The sequence below is a fragment of the Phalangium opilio genome, unplaced genomic scaffold (assembly GCF_054372755.1).
Source record: "Phalangium opilio isolate 3A_F unplaced genomic scaffold, DU_Popi_V2 ptg000037l_1, whole genome shotgun sequence".
Taxonomy (NCBI): domain Eukaryota; kingdom Metazoa; phylum Arthropoda; class Arachnida; order Opiliones; family Phalangiidae; genus Phalangium; species Phalangium opilio.
The window spans coordinates 1,589,610-1,606,394 of NW_028324160.1; the positions used below are offsets into that span (position 1 = coordinate 1,589,610).

Below are 16,785 nucleotides of genomic sequence, written 5' to 3' on the forward strand. Positions count from 1 at the left end.
GTTTTTCACAATACTTGACGACCATGTAATTTTTGGGCTTCCGTGGCGCAATGGTTAGCGCGTTCGGCTGGTAACCGAAAGGTTGGTGGTTCGAGCCCATCCGTGAGCGTTGTTGTGAGGTCTCAGATGTGATGTAAAAAGTCAAAGTTTTTCCACAATACCTGACGACCATTTCATTTCTGAGCTTCCTTGGCTCCATGGTTAGCGCGTTCGTATGTTAACCAAAAGGTTGGTGGTTCGAGCCCACCCGAGAGCGGTGTTGTGAAGTCTCAAATGTAACGTAAAAAGCCAAAGTTTTTCCACAATACCTGACGACCATTTCACTCCTGAGCTTCCTTGGCTCCATGGTTAGCGCGTTCGGATGTTAACCAAGAGGTTGGTGGTTCGAGCCCACCCGGGAGCGGTGTTGTGAGATCTCGAATGTAACGTAAAAATCCAAAGTGTTTCCACAATACCTGAAGAACGTTTAATTTTTGGGCTTCCGTAGCGCAATGGTTAGCGCGTTCGGATGTTAACCGAAAGGTTGGTGGTTCGATTCCACCCGGGTGCGGTGTTGTGAAGTTTCAAATGTAACGTAAAAAGCCAAAGTTTTTCCACAATACCTGACGACCATTTACTTTTTGGGCTTCCGTGGCGCAATGGTTAGCACGTTCGGCTGTTAACCGAAAGGTTGGTGCTTCGAGCCCACTCGGCAGCGGTGTTTTGAGATCTCAAATGTAACGTAAAAATCCAAAATTTTTCCACAATACCTGACGAACATTTAATTTATGGGCTTCTTTGGCTCCATGGTTAGCGCGTTCGGATGTTAAACAAAAGGTTGGTGGTTCGGGCCCACCCGGGTGCGGTGTTGTGAAGTTTCAAATGTAACGTAAAAAGCCAAAGTTTTTCCACAATACCTGACGAACATTTAATTTTTGGGCTTCCGTGTTGCAATGGTTAGCGCGTTCAGCTGTTAATCGAAAGGTTGGTGGTTCGAGCCCACCCGGGAGCGGTGTTGTGAGGTCTCAGATGTGACGAAAAAGTCAAGGTTTTTCCACAATACCTGACGTCCATTTAATTTTTGGGCTTCCGTGGCGCAATGGTTAGCGCGTTCAGCTGTTAACCGAAAGGTTGGTGGTTCGAGCCCTTCCGGGAGAGGTGTTGTGGGGTCTCAGATGTAGCGTAAAAATTCAAAACTTTTCCACAATTCATGATAACCATTTAATTTCTGAGCTTTCGTGGCTCAATGGTTAGCGCGTTCGGCTGTTAACCAATAGGTCGGTGGTTAGAGCCCACTCGGTAGCGGTGTTGTGGAATCTCAAATGTAACGTAAATAGCCAAAGTTTTTCCACAATACCTAACGACCATTTCATTCCTGAGCTTCCTTGGCTTCATGGTCAGCGCGTTCGGATGTTAACCAAAAGGTCGGTGGTTCGAGCCCACCCGGGAGCGGTGTTGTGAAGTCTCAAATGTAACGTAAAAAGCCAAAGTTTTTCCACAATACCTGACGACCGTTTAATTTTTGGGCTTCCGTGGCGCAATGGTTAGCGCGTTCAGCTGTTATTCAAAAGACTGATGGTTCGAGCCCACCCGGGAGCGGTGTTTTAAGATCTCAAATGTAACGTAAAAAGCCAAAGTTTTTCCACAATACTTGACGACCATATAATTTTCGGGCTTCCGTGGCGCAATGGTTAGCGCGTTCGGCTGGTAACCGAAAGGTTGGTGGTTCGAGCCCATCCGTGAGCGGTGTTGTGAGGTCTCAGATGTGATGTAAAAAGTCAAAGTTTTTCCACAATACCTGACGACCATTTCATTTCTGAGCTTCCTTGGCTCCATGGTTAGCGCGTTCGGATGTTAACCAAGAGGTTGGTGGTTCGAGCCCACCCGGGAGCGGTGTTGTGAGATCTCGAATGTAACGTAAAAATCCAAAGTTTTTCCACAATACCTGACGACCATTTAATTTTTGGGCTTCTTTGGCTCCATGGTTAGCGCGTTCGGATGTTAAAGAAAAGGTTGGTGGTTCAGGCCCACCCGGGTGCGGTGTTGTGAAGTTTCAAATGTAACGTAAAAAGCCAAAGTTTTTCCACAATACCTGACGAACATTTAATTTTTGGGCTTCCGTGTTGCAATGGTTAGCGCGTTCAGCTGTTAATCGAAAGTTTGGTGGTTCGAGACCACCCGGGAGCGGTGTTGTGAGATCTCAAATGTAACGTAAAAATCCAAAGTTTTTCCACAATACCTGACGAACATTTAATTTTTGGGCTTCCGTTGCGCAATGGTTAGCGCGTTCGGCTGTGAACCGAAAGGTTGGTGGTTGGAGCCCATCCGGGAGCGGTGTTGTGAGGTCTTAGATGTATTGTAAAATCCAAAGTTTTTCCACAATACCTGACGACCATATCATTTTCGGGCTTCCGTGGCGCAACGGTTAGCGCGTTCGGTTGTTAACCGAAAGGTTGGTGGTTCGAGCCCATCCGGGTGCGGTGTTGTGAGGTCTCAGATGTAACGTAAAATGACAGAGTATTTCCACAATACCGGACGACCATTTATTATCTGAGCTTCCATGGCTCAAAGGTTAGCGCGTTCGGCTGTCAATCGAAAGGTTGGTGGTTCGAGCCCATCCGGGAGCGGTGTTGTGAGATCTCAGATGTAACGTAAAAAGTCAAAGTTTTTCCACAACACCTGACGACCATTTAATTTTTGGGCTTCTTTGGCTCCATGGTTCGCGCGTTCGGATGTTAAAGAAAAGGTTGGTGGTTCAGGCCCTCCCGGGTGCGGTGTTGTGAAATTTCAAATGTAACGTAAAAAGCCAAAGTTTTTCCACAATACCTGACGACCATTTCATTTTTGAGCTTCTTTGGCTCCATGGTTAGCGCGTTCGGATGTTAAACAAAAGGTTGGTGGTTCGGGCCCACACGGGTGCGGTGTTGTGAAGTTTCAAATGTAACGTAAAAAGCAAAAGTTTTTCCACAATACCTGACGAACATTTAATTTTTCGTCTTCCGTTGCGTAATGGTTAGCGCGTTCGGCTGTTAACCGAAAGTTTGGTGGTTCGAGCCCACCCGGGAGCGGTGTTGTGAGATCTCAAATGTAACGTAAAAATCCAAAATTTTTCCACTATACCTGACGAACATTTAATTTTTGGGCTTCCGTTGCGCAATGGTCAGCGCGTTCGGCTGTTAACCAAAACTTTGGTGGTTCGAGCCCACCCGGGAGCGGTGTTATGAGATCTCAAATGTAACGTAAAAATTCAATGTTTTTCCACAATACCTGACGATAATTTAATTTTTGGGCTTCCGTTGCGCAATGGTTAGAGCGTTCAGCTGTTAAAAGAAAGTTTGGTGGTTCGAGCCCACTCGGGAGCGGTGTTGTGAGATCTCAAATGTAACGTAAAAATTCAATGTTTTTCCACAATACCTGACGATAATTTAATTTTTGGGCTTCCGTTGCGCAATGGTTAGAGCGTTCAGCTGTTAAAAGAAAGTTTGGTGGTTCGAGCCCATCCGGGAGCGGTGTTTAAGGTCTCAGATGTAACGTAAAATGTCAGAGTATTTCCACAATACCGGACGATCATTTATTTTATGAGCTTCCATGGCTCAATGGTTAGCGCGTTCGGCTGTTAATCGAAAGGTTGGTGGTTCGAGCCCAACCGGGGCGGTGTTGTGAGATCTCAAATGTAACGTAAAAATTCAAAGTTTTTCCACAATACCTGACGAACATTTAATTTTTGGGCTTCCGTGGCGCAATGGTTAGCGCGTTCGGCTGTTAACCGAAAGGTTGGTGGTTCGAGCTCATCCGGGTGCGGTGTTGTGAGGTCCCAGATGTGACGTTAAAAGTCAAAGTTTTTCCACAATACCTGACGACCATTTTATTTTTGAGCTTCTTTGGCTCCATGGTTAGCGCGTTCGGATGTTAAACAAAAGGTTGGTGGTTCAAGCCCACCCGGGTGCGGTGTTGTGAGATCTCAAATGTAACGTAAAAATCCAAAGTTTTTCCACAATACCTGACGACCATTTCATTTTTGAGCTTCTTTGGCTCCATGGTTAGCGCGTTCGGATGTTAAACAAAAGGTTGGTGGTTCGAGCCCACCCGGGTGCGGTGTGGTGAAGTTTCAAATGTAACACCGCTCCCGGGTATTCGAACCAACAACCTTTCGGTTAACAGCCGAACGCGCTAACCATTGAGCCATGGAAGCTCAGAAAATAAATGGTCGTCCGGTATTGTGGAAATACTCTGACATTTTACGTTACATTTGAGATCTCACAACACCGCTCCCGGGTGGGCTCGAACCACCAACCTTTCGGTTAACAGCCGAACGTGCTAACCATTGCGCCACGGAAGCCCAAAAAGTAAATGGTCGTCAGTCATTGTGGAAAAACATTGGCTTTTTACGTTACATTTGAAACTTCACAACACCGCACCCGGGTGGGCTCGAACTACCAACCTTTTGTTTAACATCCGAACGCGCTAACCATGGAGCCAAAGAAGCTCAGAAAATAAATGGTCGTCAGGTATTGTGGAAAAACTTTGACTTTTTACGTCACATTTGGGACCTCACAACACCGCACCCGGATGGGCTCGAACCACCAACCTTTCGATTAACAGCCGAACGCGCTGACCATTGCGCAACGGAAGCCCAAAAATTAAATGTTCGTCAGGTATTGTAGAAAATTTTTGGATTTTTACGTTACATTTGAGATCTCACAACACCGCACCCGGGTGGGCTCGAACCACCAAACTTTCGGTTAACAGCCGAACGCGCTAACCATTGCGCAACGGAAGACGAAAAATTAAATGTTCGTCAGGTATTGTGGAAAAAACTTTGGATTTTTACGTTACATCTTAGATCTCACAACACCGCTCCCAGGTATTCGAACCAACAACCTTTTGGTTAACAGCCGAACGCGCTAACCATTGAGCCATGGAAGCTCAGAAAATAAATGGTCGTCCGGTATTGTGGAAATACTCTGACATTTTACGTTACATCTGAGACCTCACAACACCGCTCCCGGATGGGCTCGAACCACCAACCTTTCGGTTAACAGCCGAACGCGCTAACCTATGCGCAATGGAAGCCCAAAAATTAAATGTTCGTCAGGTATTGTGGAAAAACTTTGGATTTTTACGTTACATTTGAGATCTCACAACACCGCTCCCGAGTGGGCTCGAACCACCAAACTTTCTTTTAACAGCTGAACGCGCTAACCATTGCGCAACGGAAGCCCAAAAATTAAATGTTCGTCAGGTATTGTGGAAAAATTTTGGATTTTTACGTTACATTTGAGATCTCACAACACCGCTCCCGAGTGGGCTCGAACCACCAACCTTTCGGTTAACAGCCGAACGTGCTAACCATTGCGCCACGGAAGCCCAAAAAGTAAATGGTCGTCAGGTATTGTGGAAAAACTTTGGCTTTTTACGTTACATTTGAAACTTCACAACACCGCACCCGGGTGGGCTCGAACCACCAACCTTTTGTTTAACATCCGAACGCGCTAACCATGGAGCCAAAGAAGCTCATAAATGAAATGGTCGTCAGGTATTGTGGAAAAACTTTGACTTTTTACGTCACATCTGGGACTTCACAACACCGCACCCGGATGGGCTCGAACCACCAACCTTTCGATTAACAGCCGAACGCGCTGACCATTGCGCTACGGAAGCCCAAAAATTAAATGTTCGTCAGGTATTGTAGAAAAATTTTGGATTTTTACGTTACATTTGAGATCTCACAACACCGCACCCGGGTGGGCTTGAACCACCAACCTTTTGTTTAACATCCGAACGCGCTAACCATGGAGCCAAAGAAGCTCAAAAATAAAATGGTCGTCAGGTATTGTCGAAAAACTTTGACTTTTAACGTCACATCTGGGACCTCACAACACCGCACCCGGATGGGCTCGAACCACCAACCTTTCGGTTAACAGCCGAACGCGCTAACCATTGCGCCACGGAAGCCCGAAAATGATATGGTCGTCAGGTATTGTGGAAAAACTTTGGATTTTACGTTAAATCTAAGACCTCACAACACCGCTTCCGGATGGGCTCGAACCACCAACCTTTCTATTAAAAGCTGAACGCGCTAACCATTGCGCAACGGAACCCCAAAAATTAAATGTTCGTCAGGTATTGTGGAAAAACTTTGAATTTTTACGTTACATTTGAGATCTCACAACACCGCTCCCGGTTGGGCTCGAACCACCAACCTTTCGATTAACAGCCGAACGCGCTAACCATTGAGCCATGGAAGCTCAGAAATTAAATGTTCGTCAGGTATTGTGGAAAAATTTTGGATTTTTACGTTACATTAGAGATCTCACAACACCGCTCCCGGGTGGGCTCGAACCACCAAACTTTCGGTTAACAGCCGAACGCGCTAACCATTGCGCAACGGAAGACGAAAAATTAAATGTTCGTCAGGTATTGTGGAAAAACTTTGGATTTTTACGTTACATTTGAGATCTCACAACACCGCTCCCGAGTGGGCTCGAACCACCAAACTTTCTTTTAACAGCTGAACGCGCTAACCATTGCGCAACGGAAGCCCAAAAATTAAATGTTCGTCAGGTATTGTGGAAAAATTTTGGATTTTTACGTTACATTTGAGATCTCACAACACCGCTCCCGAGTGGGCTCGAACCACCAACCTTTCGGTTAACAGCCGAACGTGCTAATTATTGCGCCACGGAAGCCCAAAAAGTAAATGGTCGTCAGGTATTGTGGAAAAACTTTGGCTTTTTACGTTACATTTGAAACTTCACAACACCGCACCCGGGTGGGCTCGAACCACCAACCTTTCGATTAACAGCCGAACGCGCTGACCATTGCGCTACGGAAGCCCAAAAATTAAATGTTCGTCAGGTATTGTAGAAAAATTTTGGATTTTTACGTTACATTTGAGATCTCACAACACCGCACCCGGGTGGGCTTGAACCACCAACCTTTTGTTTAACATCCGAACGCGCTAACCATGGAGCCAAAGAAGCTCAAAAATAAAATGGTCGTCAGGTATTGTCGAAAAACTTTGACTTTTAACGTCACATCTGGGACCTCACAACACCGCACCCGGATGGGCTCGAACCACCAACCTTTCGGTTAACAGCCGAACGCGCTAACCATTGCGCCACGGAAGCCCGAAAATGATATGGTCGTCAGGTATTGTGGAAAAACTTTGGATTTTACGTTAAATCTAAGACCTCACAACACCGCTTCCGGATGGGCTCGAACCACCAACCTTTCTATTAAAAGCTGAACGCGCTAACCATTGCGCAACGGAACCCCAAAAATTAAATGTTCGTCAGGTATTGTGGAAAAACTTTGAATTTTTACGTTACATTTGAGATCTCACAACACCGCTCCCGGTTGGGCTCGAACCACCAACCTTTCGATTAACAGCCGAACGCGCTAACCATTGAGCCATGGAAGCTCAGAAATTAAATGTTCGTCAGGTATTGTGGAAAAATTTTGGATTTTTACGTTACATTAGAGATCTCACAACACCGCTCCCGGGTGGGCTCGAACCACCAAACTTTCGGTTAACAGCCGAACGCGCTAACCATTGCGCAACGGAAGACGAAAAATTAAATGTTCGTCAGGTATTGTGGAAAAACTTTGGATTTTTACGTTACATTTGAGATCTCACAACACCGCTCCCGAGTGGGCTCGAACCACCAAACTTTCTTTTAACAGCTGAACGCGCTAACCATTGCGCAACGGAAGCCCAAAAATTAAATGTTCGTCAGGTATTGTGGAAAAATTTTGGATTTTTACGTTACATTTGAGATCTCACAACACCGCTCCCGAGTGGGCTCGAACCACCAACCTTTCGGTTAACAGCCGAACGTGCTAATTATTGCGCCACGGAAGCCCAAAAAGTAAATGGTCGTCAGGTATTGTGGAAAAACTTTGGCTTTTTACGTTACATTTGAAACTTCACAACACCGCACCCGGGTGGGCTCGAACCACCAACCTTTTGTTTAACATCCGAACGCGCTAACCATGGAGCCAAAGAAGCTCAAAAATGAAATGGTCGTCAGGTATTGTGGAAAAACTGACTTTTTACGTCACATCTGGGACTTCACAACACCGCACCCGGATGGGCTCGAACCACCAACCTTTCGATTAACAGCCGAACGCGCTGACCATTGCGCTACGCAAGCCCAAAAATTAAATGTTCGTCAGGTATTGTAGAAAAATTTTGGATTTTTACGTTACATTTGAGATCTCACAACACCGCACCCGGGTGGGCTTGAACCACCAACCTTTTGTTTAACATCCGAACGCGCTAACCATGGAGCCAAAGAAGCTCAAAAATAAAATGGTCGTCAGGTATTGTGGAAAAACTTTGACTTTTAACGTCACATCTGGGACCTCACAACACCGCACCCGGATGGGCTCGAACCACCAACCTTTCGGTTAACAGCCGAACGCGCTAACCATTGCGCCACGGAAGCCCGAAAATGATATTGTCGTCAGGTATTGTGGAAAAACTTTGATTTTTTACGTTAGATTTGAGATCTCACAACACCGCTCCCGGTTGGGCTCGAACCACCAACCTTTCGATTAACAGCCGAACGCGCTAACCATTGAGCCATGGAAGCTCAGAAAATAAATGTTCGTCAGGTATTGTGGAAAAATTTTGGATTTTTACGTTACATTAGAGATCTCACAACACCGCTCCCGGGTGGGCTCGAACCACCAAACTTTCGGTTAACAGCCGAACGCGCTAACCATTGCGCAACGGAAGACGAAAAATTAAATGTACGTCAGGTATTGTGGAAAAACTTTGGATTTTTACGTTACATCTTAGATCTCACAACACCGCTCCCGGGTATTCTAACCAACAACCTTTCGGTTAACAGCCGAACGCGCTAACCATTGAGCCATGGAAGCTCATAAAATAAATGATCGTCCGGTATTGTGGAAATACTCTGACATTCTACGTTACATCTGAGACCTTAAACACCGCTCCCGGATGGGCTCGAACCACCAGCCTTTCGGTTAACAGCCGAACGCGCTAACCATTGCGCAATGGAAGCCCAAAAATTAAATGTTCGTCAGGTATTGTGGAAAAACTTTGGATTTTTACGTTACATTTGAGATCTCACAACACCGCTCCCGAGTGGGCTCGAACCACCAAACTTTCTTTTAACAGCTGAACGCTCTAACCATTGCGCAACCGAAGCCCAAAAATTAAATTATCGTCAGGTATTGTGGAAAAACATTGAATTTTTACGTTACATTTGAGATCTCACAACACCGCACCCGTGTGGGCCCGAACCACCAACCTTTTGTTTAACATCCGAACGCGCTAACCATGGAGCCAAAGAAGCTCAAAAATGAAATGGTCGTCAAGTATTGTGGAAAAACTTTGGCTTTTTACGTTACATTTGAAATTTCACAACACCGCACCCGGGTGGGCCTGAACCACCAACCTTTTCTTTAACATCCGAACGCGCGAACCATGGAGCCAAAGAAGCCCAAAAATTAAATGGTTCTCAGGTGTTGTGGAAAAACTTTGACTTTTACGTTACATCTGAGGTCTCACAACACCGCTCCCGGATGGGCTCGAACCACCAACCTTTCGATTGACAGCCGAACGCGCTAACCTTTGAGCCATGGAAGCTTAGATAATAAATGGTCGTCCGGTATTGTGGAAATACTCTGTCATTTTACGTTACATCTGAGACCTCACAACACCGCACCCGGATGGGCTCGAACCACCAACCTTTCGGTTAACAACCGAACGCACTAACCATTGCGCCACGGAAGCCCGAAAATGATATGGTCGTCAGGTATTGTGGAAAAACTTTGGATTTTACAATACATCTAAGACCTCACAACACCGCTCCCGGATGGGCTCCAACCACCAACCTTTCGGTTAACAGCCGAACGCGCTAACCATTGCGCAACGGAAGCCCAAAAATTAAATGTTCGTCACGTATTGTGGGAAAACTTTGGATTTTTACGTTACATTTGATATCTCACAACACCGCTCCCGGGTGGGCTCGAACCATCAAACTTTCGGTTAACAGCCGAACGCGCTAACCATTGAGCCATGGAAGCTCAGAAAATAAATGGTCGTCAGGTATTGTGGAAAAACTTTGGATTTTTACGTTACATCTGAGATCTCACAACACCGCTCCCGGATGGGCTCCAACCACCAACCTTTCGGTTAACAGCCGAACGCGCTAACCATTGCGCAACGGAAGCCCAAAAATTAAATGTTCGTCACGTATTGTGGGAAAACTTTGGATTTTTACGTCACATCTGAGACCTAACAACACCGCTCCCGGGTGGGCTCGAACCACCAACCTTTCGATTAACAGCTGAACGCGGCAACCATTGCAACATGGAAGCCCAAAAATTAAATGTTCGTCAGGTATTGTGGAAAAACTTTTTATTTTTACGTTACATCTGAGATCTCACAACACCGCTCCCGGGTGGGCTCGAACCACCAACCTTTCGATTAACAGCTGAACGCGCTAACCATTGCAACACGGAAGCCCAAAAATTAAATGTTCGTCAGGTATTGTGGAAAAACTTTGGCTTTTTACGTTACATTTGAAACTTCACAACACCGCACCCGGGTGGGCCTGAACCACCAACCTTTTCTTTAACATCCGAACGCGCTAACCATGGAGCCAAAGAAGCCCAAAAATTAAATGGTCGTCAGGTATTGTGGAAAAACTTTGACGTTTTACGTTACATCTGAGATCTCACAACACCGCTCCCGGATGGGCTCGAACCACCAACCTTTCGGTTAACAGCCGAACGCGCTAACAATCGCGCCACGAAAGCCCAAAAATTAAATGGTCGTCAGGTATTGTGGAAAAACTTTGGCTTTTTACGTTACATTTGAGATTCCACAACACCGCTCCCGGGTGGGCTCGAACCACCAACCTTTTGGTTAACATCCGAACGCGCTAACCATTGAGCCATGGAAGCTCAGAAATTGAACGGTTATCACGTATTGTGGAAAAGTTTTGAATTTTTACGCTACATCTGAGACCCCACAACACCTTTCCCGGGTGGGCTCGAACCACCAACCTTTCAGTTAACAGCTTAACGCGCTAACCATTGCGCCACGGAAGAACAAAAATTAAATTTTCGTCAGGTATTGTGGAAAAACTCTGACTTTTTACGTTACATCTGAGACCTCACAACACCGCTCCCGGGTGGGCTCGAACCACCAACTTATTGGTTAACAGCCGTACGCGCTAACCATTGAGCCACGGAAGCTCAGAAATAAAATGGTTGTCACGTATTGTGGAAAAGTTTTGACTTTTTACGCTACGTCTGAGACCCCACAACACCCCCCCCCGGGTGGGCTCGAACCACCAACCTTTTGGTTAACATCCGAACACGCTAACCATTGAGCCATGGAAGCTCAGAAATTGAACGGTTATCACGTATTGTGGAAAAGTTTTGAATTTTTACGCTACATCTGAGACCCCACAACACCTTTCCCGGGTGGGCTCGAACCATCAACCTTTCGGTTAACAGCTGAACGCGCTAACCATTGCGCCACGGAAGCCTAAAAATGAAATGGTCGTCAGGTATTGTGGAAAAACTTTGACTTTTTACGTCACATCTGAGACCCCACAACACCCCTCTCGGGTGGGCTCGAACCACCAGCCTTTCGGTTAACAGCCGAACGCGCTAACCATTGCGCAACGGAAGACGAAAATTAAATGTTCGTCAGGTATTGTGGAAAAACTTTGGATTTTTACGTTACATCTTAGATCTCACAACACCGCTCCCGGGTATTCGAACCAACAAACTTTCGGTTAACAGCCGAACGCGCTAACCATTGAGCCATGGAAGCTCAGAAATTGAACGGTTATCACGTATTGTGGAAAAGTTTTGAATTTTTACGCTACATCTGAGACCCCACAACACCTTTCCCGGGTGGGCTCGAACCACCAACCTTTCAGTTAACAGCTTAACGCGCTAACCATTGCGCCACGGAAGAACAAAAATTAAATTTTCGTCAGGTATTGTGGAAAAACTCTGACTTTTTACGTTACATCTGAGACCACACTACACCGCTCCCGGATGAGCTCGAACCACCAACCTTTCGGTTAACAGCCGAACGCGCTAACCATTGCGCAATGGAAGCCCAAAAATTAAATGTTCGTCAGGTATTGTGGAAATACTCTGACATTTTACGTTACATCTGAGACCTCACAACACCGCTCCCGGATGGGCTCGAACCACCAACCTTTCGGTTAACAGCCGAACGCGCTAACCATTGAGCCATGGAAGCTCAGAAAATAAGTGGTCGTCAGGTATTGTGGAAAAACTTTGACTTTTTACGTCACATCTGAGACCTAACAACACCGCTCCCGGGTGGGCTCGAACCACCAACCTTTCGATTAACAGCTGAACGCGCTAACCATTGAGCCATGGAAGCTCAGAAATTGAACGGTTATCACGTATTGTGGAAAAGTTTTGAATTTTTACGCTACATCTGAGACCCCACAACACCTTTCCCGGGTGGGCTCGAACCACCAACCTTTCAGTTAACAGCTTAACGCGCTAACCATTGCGCCACGGAAGAACAAAAATTAAACTTTCGTCAGGTATTGTGGAAAAACTCTGACTTTTTACGTTACATCTGAGACCTCACAACACCGCTCCCGGGTGGGCTCGAACCACCAACTTATTGGTTAACAGCCGAACGCGCTAACCATTGAGCCACGGAAGCTCAGAAATAAAATGGTTGTCACGTATTGTGGAAAAGTTTTGACTTTTTACGCTACATCTGAGACCCCACAACACCTTTCCCGGGTGGGCTCGAACCATCAACCTTTCGGTTAACAGCTGACCGCGCTAACCATTGCGCCACGGAAGCCTAAAAATGAAATGGTCGTCAGGTATTGTGGAAAAACTTTGACTTTTTACGTCACATCTGAGACCCCACAACACCCCTCTCGGGTGGGCTCGAACCACCAGCCTTTCGGTTAACAGCCGAACGCGCTAACCATTGAGCCATGGAAGCTCAGAAAATAAATGGTTATCACGTATTGTGGAAAAGTTTTGACTTTTTACGCTACATCTGAGACCCCACAACACCTTTCCCGGGTGGGCTCGAACCATCAACCTTTCGGTTAACAGCTGACCGCGCTAACCATTGCGCCACGGAAGCCTAAAAATGAAATGGTCGTCAGGTATTGTGGAAAAACTTTGACTTTTTACGTCACATCTGAGACCCCACAACACCCCTCTCGGGTGGGCTCGAACCACCAGCCTTTCGGTTAACAGCCGAACGCGCTAACCATTGAGCCATGGAAGCTCAGAAAATAAATGGTTATCACGTATAGTGGAAAAGTTTTTAATTTTTACGCTACATCTGAGACTCCACAACACCTCTCCCGGGTGGGCTCGAACCACCAACCTATTGGTTAACAGCCGAACGCGCTAACCATTGAGCCACGGAAGCTCAGAAATTAAATGGTTGTCACGTATTGTGGAAACGTTTTGAATTTTTACGCTACATCTGAGACCCCACAACACCTCTCCCGGGTGGGCTCGAACCACCAACCTTTCGGTTAACAGCTGAACCGCTAACCATTGCGCCACGGAAGCCCAAAAATTAATTTTCGTCGGGTATTGTGGAAAAACTCTGACATTTTACGTTACATCTGAGAGCTCACAACACCGCTCCCGGGAGGGTTCAAACCACCAGTTTTTGAATAACAGCGATCGCGATAACCATTGCGCCACGGTAGCCCAAAAATTAAATGGTCGTTGGTATTGTGGTAAAACCTTGACTTTTTACGTCACATCTGAGACCTCACAACACCGCTCCTGGGTGGGCTCGAACCACCAACCTTTCGGTTAACAGCCGAACGCGCTAACCATTGCGCAACAGAAGCCCAAAAATCAAATGTTCGTCAGGTATTGTGGAAAAATTTTGGATTTTTACGTTACATTTGAGATCTCACAACACCGCTCCCGGGTGCGCTCGAACCACCAAACTTTCGGTTAACAGCCGAACGCGCTAACCATTGCGCAACGGAAGACGAAAATTAAATGTTCGTCAGGTATTGTGGAAAAACTTTGGATTTTTACGTTACATCTTAGATCTCACAACACCGCTCCCGGGTATTCGAACCAACAAACTTTCGGTTAACAGCCGAACGCGCTAACCATTAAGCCATGGAAGCTCAGAAAATAAATGGTCGTCCGATATTGTGGAAATACTCTGACATTTTACGTTACATCTGAGACCACACTACACCGCTCCCGGATGGGCTCGAACCACCAACCTTTCGGTTAACAGCCGAACGCGCTAACCATTGCGCAATGGAAGCCCAAAAATTAAATGTTCGTCAGGTATTGTGGAAATACTCTGACATTTTACGTTACATCTGAGACCTCACAACACCGCTCCCGGATGGGCTCGAACCACCAACCTTTCGGTTAACAGCCGAACGCGCTAACCATTGAGCCATGGAAGCTCAGAAAATAAATGGTCGTCAGGTATTGTGGAAAAACTTTGACTTTTTACGTCACATCTGAGACCTAACAACACCGCTCCCGGGTGGGCTCGAACCACCAACCTTTCGATTAACAGCTGAACGCGCTAACCATTGCAACACGGAAGCCCAAAAATTAAATGTTCGTCAGGTATTGTGGAAAAACTTTGGATTTTTACGTTACATCTGAGATCTCACAACACCGCTCCCGGGTGGGCTCGAACCACCAACCTTTCGATTAACAGCTGAACGCGCTAACCATTGCAACACGGAAGCCCAAAAATTAAATGTTCGTCAGGTATTGTGGAAAAACTTTGGCTTTTTACGTTACATTTGAAACTTCACAACACCGCACCCGGGTGGGCCTGAACCACCAACCTTTTCTTTAACATCCGAACGCGCTAACCATGGAGCCAAAGAAGCCCAAAAATTAAATGGTCGTCAGGTATGGTGGAAAAACTTTGACGTTTTACGTTACATCTGAGATCTCACAACACCGCTCCCGGATGGGCTCGAACCACCAACCTTTCGATTGACAGCCGAACGCGCTAACCATTGAGCCATGGAAGCTCAGAAAATATATGGCCGTCAGGTATTGTGGAAAAACTTTGGCTTTTTACGTTACATTTGAAACTTCACAACACCGCACCCGGGTTGGCCCGAACCACCAACCTTTCTTTTAACAGCTGAACGCGCTAACCATGGAGCCAAAGAAGCCCAAAAATTAAATGGTCGTCAGGTATTGTGGAAAAACTTTGACTTTTTACGTTACATCTGAGATCTCACAACACCGCTCCCGGATGGACTCGAACCTCCAACCTTTCGGTTAACAGCCGAACGCGCTAACAATCGCGCCACGAAAGCCCAAAAATTAAATGGTCGTCAGGTATTGAGAAAAACTTTGGCTTTTTACGTTACATTTGAGATTCCACAACACCGCTCCCGGGTGGGCTCGAACCACCAACCTTTTGGTTAACATCCGAACGCGCTAACCATTGAGCCATGGAAGCTCAGAAATTGAACGGTTATCACGTATTGTGGAAAAGTTTTGACTTTTTACGCTACGTCTGAGACCCCACAACACCCCCCCTCCCCGGGTGGGCTCGAACCACCAACCTTTTGGTTAACATCCGAACACGCTAACCATTGAGCCATGGAAGCTCAGAAATTGAACGGTTATCACGTATTGTGGAAAAGTTTTGAAATTTTACGCTACATCTGAGACCCCACAACACCTCTCCCGGGTGGGCTCGAACCACCAACCTATTGGTTAACAGCCGAACGCGCTAACCATTGAGCCACGGAAGCTCAGAAATTAAATGGTTGTCACGTATTGTGGAAACGTTTTGAATTTTTACGCTACATCTGAGACCCCACAACACCTCTCCCGGGTGGGCTCGAACCACCAACCTTTCGGTTAACAGCTGAACGCGCTAACCATTGCGCAACAGAAGCCCAAAAATCAAATGTTCGTCAGGCATTGTGGAAAAATTTTGGATTTTTACGTTACATTTGAGATCTCACAACACCGCTCCCGGGTGCGCTTGAACCACCAAACTTTCGGTTAACAGCCGAACGCGCTAACCATTGCGCAACGGAAGACGAAAATTAAATGTTCGTCAGGTATTGTGGAAAAACTTTGGATTTTTACGTTACATCTTAGATCTCACAACACCGCTCCCGGGTATTCGAACCAACAAACTTTCGGTTAACAGCCGAACGCGCTAACCATTGAGCCATGGAAGCTCAGAAAATAAATGGTCGTCCGATATTGTGGAAATACTCTGACATTTTACGTTACATCTGAGACCACACTACACCGCTCCCGGATGGGCTCGAACCACCAACCTTTCGGTTAACAGCCGAACGCGCTAACCATTGCGCAATGGAAGCCCAAAAATTAAATGTTCGTCAGGTATTGTGGAAAAACCTTGACTTTTTACGTCACATCTGAGACCTCACAACACCGCTCCCGGGTATTCGAACCAACAAACTTTCGGTTAACAGCCGAACGCGCTAACCATTGAGCCATGGAAGCTCAGAAAATAAATGGTCGTCCGATATTGTGGAAATACTCTGACATTTACGTTACATCTGAGACCACACTACACCGCTCCCGGATGGGCTCGAACCACCAACCTTTCGGTTAACCGCCGAACGCGCTAACCATTGCTCAATGGAAGCCCAAAAATTAAATGTTCGTCAGGTATTGTGGAAAAACTTTGGATTTTTACGTTACATTTGTGATCTCACAACACCTTTCCCGGGTGGGCTCGAACCACCAACCTTTCGGTTAACAGCTGAACGCGCTAACCATTGCGCCACG

The 16,785-nt window shown here is 46.3% G+C and overlaps 4 non-coding genes across 4 annotated transcripts; 3 read left to right on the forward strand and 1 right to left on the reverse strand.

Moving 5' to 3' along the window:
* The first annotated feature begins 36 nt into the window (after positions 1 to 36).
* Positions 37 to 109, forward strand: TRNAT-GGU (transfer RNA threonine (anticodon GGU)). Its single transcript has one exon. It is a non-coding gene; the product is annotated as a tRNA-Thr (tRNA).
* Positions 110 to 1,652: 1,543 nt separating this feature from the next.
* Positions 1,653 to 1,725, forward strand: TRNAT-GGU (transfer RNA threonine (anticodon GGU)). Its single transcript has one exon. It is a non-coding gene; the product is annotated as a tRNA-Thr (tRNA).
* A 515-nt stretch (positions 1,726 to 2,240) lies between these two features.
* Positions 2,241 to 2,313, forward strand: TRNAH-GUG (transfer RNA histidin (anticodon GUG)). The gene has a single exon. It is a non-coding gene; the product is annotated as a tRNA-His (tRNA).
* Positions 2,314 to 14,956: 12,643 nt separating this feature from the next.
* On the reverse strand, positions 14,957 to 15,029 carry TRNAD-GUC (transfer RNA aspartic acid (anticodon GUC)). The gene has a single exon. It is a non-coding gene; the product is annotated as a tRNA-Asp (tRNA).
* Positions 15,030 to 16,785: the final 1,756 nt, after the last annotated feature.